The sequence below is a fragment of the Pristiophorus japonicus genome, chromosome 12, assembly GCF_044704955.1.
Source record: "Pristiophorus japonicus isolate sPriJap1 chromosome 12, sPriJap1.hap1, whole genome shotgun sequence".
NCBI classification, from domain to species: domain Eukaryota; kingdom Metazoa; phylum Chordata; class Chondrichthyes; family Pristiophoridae; genus Pristiophorus; species Pristiophorus japonicus.
This window is the reverse complement of record NC_091988.1, coordinates 114,581,416-114,590,082: the sequence shown is the minus strand read 5'-3', so window position 1 is coordinate 114,590,082 and position 8,667 is coordinate 114,581,416.

Genomic DNA, 8,667 nt, shown 5'->3' with positions numbered 1-8,667 from the left:
CTCCATGAGTGTGGCAGCTGGGTGAAGGTAATGTGATTCTTCAACTCTTACTCTAAGCTTGGTGTGTGGATCAGTCCCCACTCTTCACTCCAACTCTTGGTGAGGGAGCATTGATGAGGGGACTCCTGTCTCCTGCTTTTAAACCTCAAACTTGCTCTGGAATTCTGCATTGTGCTTTGCTTTAACTGGTCTTCCCTAGTCTCCCCAACCTTGTGATCTCACCCCTGTTGGCCTTGAGCATTCACTTGGTTTGTCCAAATGTATCCTTCTTTTTGTACATTGTCTTGTGGATTCTCACTCACTTGCTCTCTTGCTCTAAATGAGGCTTAAATCTGGTCTATTCATTGACAACTTGTGGCTCCTTTTTTTTTAATAAAGACTTGCATTTTTATAGCGCCTTTCACAACCACTGGATATCTCCTAGTGCTTTACTGCCAGTGAAGTACTTTGTGAAGTGTAGTTACTGTTGTGGGAAATGCAGCAGCCAATTTGTGCACAGCAAGCTCCCACTAACAGTAAGGTAGTAATGACCAGATCATCTGCTTTAGATGTAGATTTGAGGAATAAATATTGGCCCAGGACACTAGGGAGAACTCTTTTTTTTTTTTTTTTGAAATAGTGCTGTTGGGTATTTTATGCCCACCTGTGAGCAGACGGGGCCTCTGCTTAATCTCCAGTATAAAAATGACACCTCAGCATCGCACTGGGATGTCAGCCTAGCTTTTTGTGCTCCAGTCTCTACAATGGGACTTGAACCCACAACCTACTTGCACTGAGGCAAGGATGCTACCCACTGAGCCACTCTGCTTTTCTGTTGAATTGATTTTACACTCCTGCTTGAACTCCCTCCCCCTGCATTAACTGCAGAGGCTGCACAACCTCCCTTCCGAACACCCGAGTACAATGTTCTTAATTTCTGCAGCTGATGTTTTTCAGATGGCTGGAGATTTCCTGGTCGACACCACACACCTGAACCACACTCCCAAGGCTCTGGATCTGTCATTGTGTGAACTAATGGAGTGTCGTTTCCATTGAGTGCCGCTATTGTAGGTAACCATTGAGTGAATGAAAACTCGATCGAACACATGTTCTCTGACATTGTCCTAAAATGGCTCCCTTGTCTTTCCAGGAGGGGCAATGTGAGCAGTAACCCGATCAAGCCCACCTGGATCCTGTTCAGCTCCATCAAGTCTGGAGAAGGGCTTCTTTCATTCTCTCTGCACCTAATGGCTGGTATGTGCTGGGTGGATGGGGAGTGATTTCCTGTCACCCACTGGGAGTTGCAGCCATTGTCTCCAACCCTTGTCCTCTTGTCCTTCAGATGACTGGCTTACAGAGCACACCTCGACTGTCTACTACCTGGGTGACCTCATTCACATTGAGGCCTCTGTTTCAATGACCAACCACATGCCCCTGAAGTTCTACATTGACTGCTGTGTTGCTACGTTGAGCCCAGACAAGGACTCCACCCCAAGTTACAGCATCATTGACTACAATGGGTAAGGAGCTCTCTGATTTCTCCAGCTGGTCCTATCTCCATGGCTTCACGTGATTCACTCCATGGCCTGTGTTTTAATCTTTCTTCAGTTGCCTCCTGGACAGCAAAGCTGAGGACTCCTTCTCAACCTTTGTGTTGCCAAGAGACGAGCATGAGTTGGACAAGCTCCACTTTGACCTGGATGCGTTCCGCTTCTTTGGCGATGACCATTCCTTGGTAAGAGGGAGCTGCCCATTGTGTTCTCCATGTTGGGAGGGAGTCACTGAATAACGGCTGATGTTGAATGTGTCCCTCAGATTTTCCTCACCTGTCACCTGAAGGTTGCTGCAGTGGATCGGAGAGATTCCATGAGCAAAGCTTGTACTTTCCAGAAGCTGCAGAATGTGTAAGTTCCCCCTCTCTCCCTCGGATGTGTTGTTTGGAGAAGTGATGCCCAACCTGATTGTTACACTGATTGTCTTGTTTAGCTGGGCCCCATTGGAAGGATCGAACAATGATGTTTGCGCCTGTTGTCATTTGGGCGACTGCGGTGCCATGAGGGAGTTGGGCTTTCCTTCCAGAGGCAGGAGGGACCTTGTACCTGAAGCTGGTAGGACATTGATCCTCTAGATGTTGGAGGTCCCCCTTTACCCTCTCTAACTGGAATGTTTGATATTGCAGGGAGTGATGCTGAATTGAAGTGGGAGGGTGAGGCCTCACTTGGACCCCTGGTCATTCTGGACACTGATGTGACTGACCTGGCAACTGAGTCCCTTACTGAGGTTGGGCAACGGATGCTGGAGAGGTCTCCAGGGGGTGAGTGGGCCCACTGCTAGTTTCCCTGTCCCCCTCAGTATTTCCTTCAGTAACCATTGGTTTCTCATTGCTCTTTAGGTATGGAGTCTGAGGTGGTCCTGATGGTGGCCCTGACTGTGACCGCTGTCTCTCTGATCTCTGCTGCTTTGATGGCCTTGTTCCTGTACAGGAAACACAAGCAAACACACTTCAACTCGTTATCAAATGATCAATAAAGCAGTGATTAGTGTACCTTGTGCCTGTTTGTTCATTGGTCACTCTGTCCCTTGGTTCCCTGTGTTGTAACTGGTCCAGGTAACTTGTCCCATAATGACTGGTTTAAAAACTTATCCTGGGATGGGTGGTGACTATGGTAACTGCACAGCCTTCACTGTGCAGGTCCATGAGCTCCAGGTGAGTGGAATTGGTGCAAGCTTGGTGATTGGTCCAAGTTATTCCATTGTCTCCCTTTCACAAGGCCTCCACTCCAGTTTGAGATCAATTAATCATCCCTAATGGGGTGACACATTGTTTAGTTGACTTCCCAGCCAGTTTGATGAGCTCCAGCCCTGGTTTGACCACGCCTGTACACTGGGGCTTCAGGTAGGGACCGCTACTGCCTGTCTTCTGGAACCATGTGTCCCAATGCTCTCGGTGATATAAATGTTTCCATTTCCTGTACTTTCATAAGTGAAGTTCCCCAGCTGTTGATTAAGCTGGAATTATTCCCATGGCCTGAGAACAGCAAGAAGTCATCATCTGTCTCTGTTCATGCTCCAATGTGGGAGTGCTTGGTACTGAAGTAATCAAAACCCTTCCAAGGTTGGGATCATTTCACTGTGTCTCCTGTCCTGTCTCTGGCTGTGTGGACTGGGACACAAATGGGCTTGCAGCATTTCTGACCTGGGCACATTTTGCCCATCACCATGTAGGTGTGGTTTTTTTTGCTGCAGTTTGTCGCTTGTCTAATTCACCCTGTGGTGGAAATGGAGCAACTGGGTGCCAATGAGAACTGGAACTATTCAGAGCCCGAATATACAGTCCAGAGTTTGGCTGCATCGTCCCCTGGGTGAAGGGGAGGGCCTGAGCTTAGCTGGGAACCAAATGGTGCCAGAGGTTGGGGTTTGAATCAAATGGCATCTCCCTCGCTGGAGAATGTTAGAAGCTCCTTCTCTGCCAACCAGTCCCCTATTCTTCCCCTGAAGGGGTGAGCAGACAGTCTCCCTCGCTGAGCTTCTCCACTGCCAGCTCTCTGATTCCTCTGTTCCTGCCTGGGAACAAGGTCGGCTCCTTAATGGAGCCTCCAGTGTCACCGCCCCCTATTGGGGCTTCAGTGTCTCAGCCTGTAACAGTGGATGAAGCTCAGGGATGGATGGCCAAAGAAATTCAGTACAGACTGAGAATAGCCTTTAATATAATCCGCAATGTAGAGGGACTAGGGATTAGAGTGGAACACGGGCTGTTCTTAATTGCGCGGCAGTACACTGGGGAGGGGAAGTTCAGTACAGGAACAGTTGGTGGAGTTAGAAGCTCACGGACAGACGATGGTGCTGGAGGTGGGCTGACTTTCTACAGGTCCCTGCTCCTTGATGCTCTGTTTTCTGGGTTGCCCACTCTCTCTACTGTACATGCCAATGATACCTACTGGAAGGAAGAGTTTCATTTTTTAAATTCTGACAAAAAAAGAAATCTTCACAAATTTCAGGATCTAGTAAATCGAACCCAGGTCTGCGTTGAGTTGTGGAGTAAAATCTTACTACAATAAACATGGACTCGGGTCAGACCAGCAGAGCTTTCTCCAAACATTGAACAAAACTGTCTCCCTGATCCCAGGTGTGGGATGGTCTGAGCTGAGAGGCTGATGGAGCGATTGTTAAATAACTTTGCTGCATGATCCTGAGTGGGCCCAGTCTGGGGTTTGTCATTTTTTATACTCTGGTTGCTCCTGCCACTGCTCAGTGAGTGTTGCTTGCTCTATTATGGGCTGTCTCCATGGTTACGCATTGTAATAAAGCAACCTCTCTCTAAAATGTCATAAAATCAGGGGGCACTTTATTACTGATACAACTCAAAATAGCTGTCAGTAATCAACTGCCCCCTGAACGGGGTCACACTCCCAAAACTTTTCAAGTGCCTGCTTTTTTTTTTTGAGGGCACTAAACACAAATTATACTCCTGCCCCTGGCTAAAAGTGGTGGGGGGTTGGGCACTAAAAAGGTAATTAAATCGAACTTTGGACATGGTTCAAATTAAAGTTTGGTTGCTGGGGGTGATGGTGCACTCTAGTTCCTCCGGCGCCCACCTCTCGCGGAAGACTGCGAGCGTACCAGTAGACACCGCATGCTCCATCTCCAGGGACACCCTGGCTCAGATGTAACCGCGGAGGAGAGGCAGATAGTGAGGCTGAACGACTCCCTCGACCGCCCGCTGCCTGGACCGGCTGATGGCCCCCTTGGCCATGCCCAGGAGCAGTCCTACGAGGAGGCCTTCTGATCTGCCCGCTCCCCTCCGTACAGGGTGCCCAAAGATCAGGAGTGTGTGACTGAAGTGCAACCAGAATTTGAGGAACATTCGCTTCAAATAGTGAAAAAGGGGCTGCAACCTCACACACTCTACACACACATGTTACACGGATTCCCTGTGCCTTTCAGTTCTGCACGGAGGGGCCTCCTGTACTGGCTGCTCTTGCACATTCTCCACGTTGCCATCCTTGTCTGCCGTCCAGACACGCCATGCACACCATTTGCCGTCCGGACAAGGCGGGGGTCCTCAATGGAGTGCACTCTACACGGGAGTCCTTCCCTTATTTATTGGGGACTTGGCCTGGAGGGTATTGCATGGAGCAGTCCCGTGCAATAAGTTTTTTACGTCATTTCACGGGCTCCCAGTCTACCTGTAATTTCTGCGGCCTGGAGGCATCCATGATCCATTGTATGTACAGTGTGTGAGGTTGCAGCCTCTCAAATTCTGGTTGCACTTCAGTCCCACACTCCTGATCTTTGGGCACCCTGTGTGGAGGGGAGTGGGCAGGTCGGAAGGCCGCCTCATAGGACTGCTCCTGGGCACGGCCAAAGGGGGCCATCAGCCGGTCCAAGCAGCGGGCGGTCGAGAGAGTCATTCAGCCCGACTGCCTGCCTCTCTTCTGCGGTTACATCCGAGCCAGGGTGTCCCTGGAAATGGAGCACGTGGTGTCCACCGGTACGCTCGCGGCCTTCCACGAGAGGTGGGCGCCGGAGGGACTGAAGTGGATCATCACCCCCGGCAACCAAATTTTAATTTGATCCTTTTAATGTCAAAAGTTTAATTTGTTTAATGTGTCGGTTTTAGTGCTCCTTTAATAAGGGGGCACTTGTGTAATGACTCAAGAGTCTTGTTCCTGTAAACTGCCTCAGGTGTAAACCTGATCCAACTTGATTCGCGCCCGAAGTACCCCCGTGACATGGTACCCACGCTTATATACCAGTGATCGCGCACATACGCGTACAGCCCGATGACCTCGAACAGTGGTGCCCCCTGGTGTCTGATGATCCCAAGCATCAATACATAACAACATTCCCCTTCAAGATCTTAATATCAGTCTCTTTACAAATTGAGATGATCTGGGACTTTCCTCTCACGATTTGATCATCTCAGTTCAACTTTAGTTCTGGGCGAGCGTTCTGAGTCAGTTGTGTCTGAAGGCTGAGTAACCAATCTGATGGGAGTGGTAATGACCACATCAGAGACTGAAGGTCTAGGTTCAGTATGACAGCAAAGTCCTCTGATGAATGAACATTGGTTGGTTGGTCACTGACTGCATCTTCCTCAAATGCTTCCAGTTCATCCGTGTGCCGCAGTTTTTACCTGATCAACGTGTTTCCTGCATGTTTGCCCATTCTTGAGCACGACAATAAACACCGTTACTCTCCTTGGCCGTAACAGTTCCGGCGATCCAATTTGGACCTTGACCATAGTTCAATACATAAACCGGATCATTGACAGAGATGTCACCTGACACAGCAACACGATCATGATACCATTGCTGACTTTGACGTCTGTTTTCAACACGATCATTCGGATCAGGATGAACAAGACTTGGTCTTGAGATTTCTCTTCATCAGTAGTTCAGCAGGGGAGACCCCAGTAAGTGTATGAGGCCTTGTCCTGTAACTCAACAATATACATGACAAACGAGTCTGCAGTGAACTCTGAGTTATACGTTTCATTCTCTGCTTGATGGTTTGAACAGCACGCTCTGCTTGACCATTGGAAGCAGGTTTGAATGGATCTGCCCTCACATAGAAACATAGAAACATAGAAAATATGTCTAATACCATTGAGTTTCATGAACTCCTGAAACTCAAGACTTGTGAAGCACACAACGATGTCAGGAAAACCATGTGTAGCAAACATGATATGAAGGCTCTCAATAGTAGCTGCAGATGTACTAGATGACATAATAATACATGTTATCCACTTTGAATATGCATCCACCACAACAAAAAACATCTTTCCCATGAAAGGGCCCACAAAATCGATGTGGATCCTCGACCATGGTTTAGATGGCCATGACCAAAGACTCAGCGGATATTCCACTGGCACTTTACTTAGCTGCATGCAAGTGTTGCACTGATGCACACATGATTCCATATCAGAGTCAATTCCAGGCCACCATGCATGAGACCTAGCAATGGCTTTCATCATGACAATACCAGGATGAGTGCTATGAAGTTCACGTACCAATTTATCTCTACCTTTCTTCGGCATAATGACACGATTACCCTACAGTAAACAATCTGACTAAATGGACAGCTGATCTTTGCGACGGTTCTAAGGTTTGGTCTCATCACACATCTCCATAAATATTGCAGATCAATCACCACTGAGGATATAACGTTTCACAACCGATAAAATAGGGTCATGGCTGGTCCAGATCCTCACTTGTTGAGCAGTGTCAGGAGTTCCTTCACTCTCAAAAGCATCCATTACTAACAATAGATCTGCAGGTTGAGGCATCTCCATATCAGGTGTGGGCAAGGCAGACGACTCAGTGCATTGGCACAATTCTCAGTGCCAGGTCTATGACAAATAACATAATCATAGGCAGACAATCTGAATACAGGATGATGCATTAGTATTAATACCTTTGTTTTCCGAAAACAATGAAATAAGTGGCTTGTGATCCATTTCGAGCTCGAAATGAAGACCAAACAGGTACTGATGTATCTTTCTGACACCGCACACACAGGCCAAAGCTTCTTTTTCTACCATGCTGTAAGCTCTTTCCGCCTTTCACAAACCTCTCGAAGCATATACAACAGGTTGTAGCTTTCCTGACTCATTTGCTTGTTGGAGTACACAGCCAACCCCATATGATGAAGCATTACAGATGCTTACACGGATCATAATGATCAAGCAACTTGTTTTAACAGAGCAGATTCTTAGGTTTCTCAAAGACTCCACCTTGAGACACATCCAGACCCAGTTGTCGCCTTTTCTGAGTAGCATCTTCAGTGGCTCTAACAAAGTGCTCAATCTGGGTAAGAAATTACCGAAGTAGTTGTGTAGCCCAAGGAATGAATGCAGCTCCATCACATTCTGAGGCATGGGTGCATTTTTGATGGCCTTGGTTTTTGAATCAGTAGCAATTTTCCTCCCCAGGAATTCAACTTCAGGCACCATGAAGACACACTTCGAACGTTTCAGCCTGAGTCCTACTTTGTCCAGATAATGCAGGACTTCTTCAAGATTGTTCAGATGTTCAGCAGTGTTGTGACCTGTGACCAGAATGTCATCTTGAAACATGACAGTTCGAGGAATGGACTTCAGTAGACGCTGCATGTTCCTCTGAAATATGGCTGCAGCCAAACGAATTCCAAAAGGACACCTGTTATAGAAAAATAGTCCTTTATAGGTGTTTATGCAGGTGAATTTCTTTGAAGTGCTGACAAGCTCCTGTGTCATATCGGCAGACATCACATCTAGTTTAGTGAACGACTTGCCACCAGCTAGCATGGCGAACAGGTCATCAGCCTTCGGTAGCAGATACTGATCCTGTTTCGAAAATCGGTTAATCATAACCTTGTAGTCTCCACAAATCCTGACAGTACCATCACTCTTCAATACAGGAACAATGGGACTGGCGCACTCATTAAACTCGACCGGTGATATAATCCATTCACGTTGGAGTCTGTCAAGTTCAAATTCAACCTTCTCCCTCATCATGTAAGGAACAGACCGAGCTTTATGATAGACAGGCCTTGCATCAGAATCCAGGTGAATCTGCACCTTGGCTCCAGTAAAATTACCAATGCCCGGTTCAAACAAAGAAAGAAACTTCTTCAACACTTGAGCACACGAGGACAACGCTTTGATATCATTCCAGTTCCACTTGATTTTTTCGAGCCAATTCCTGC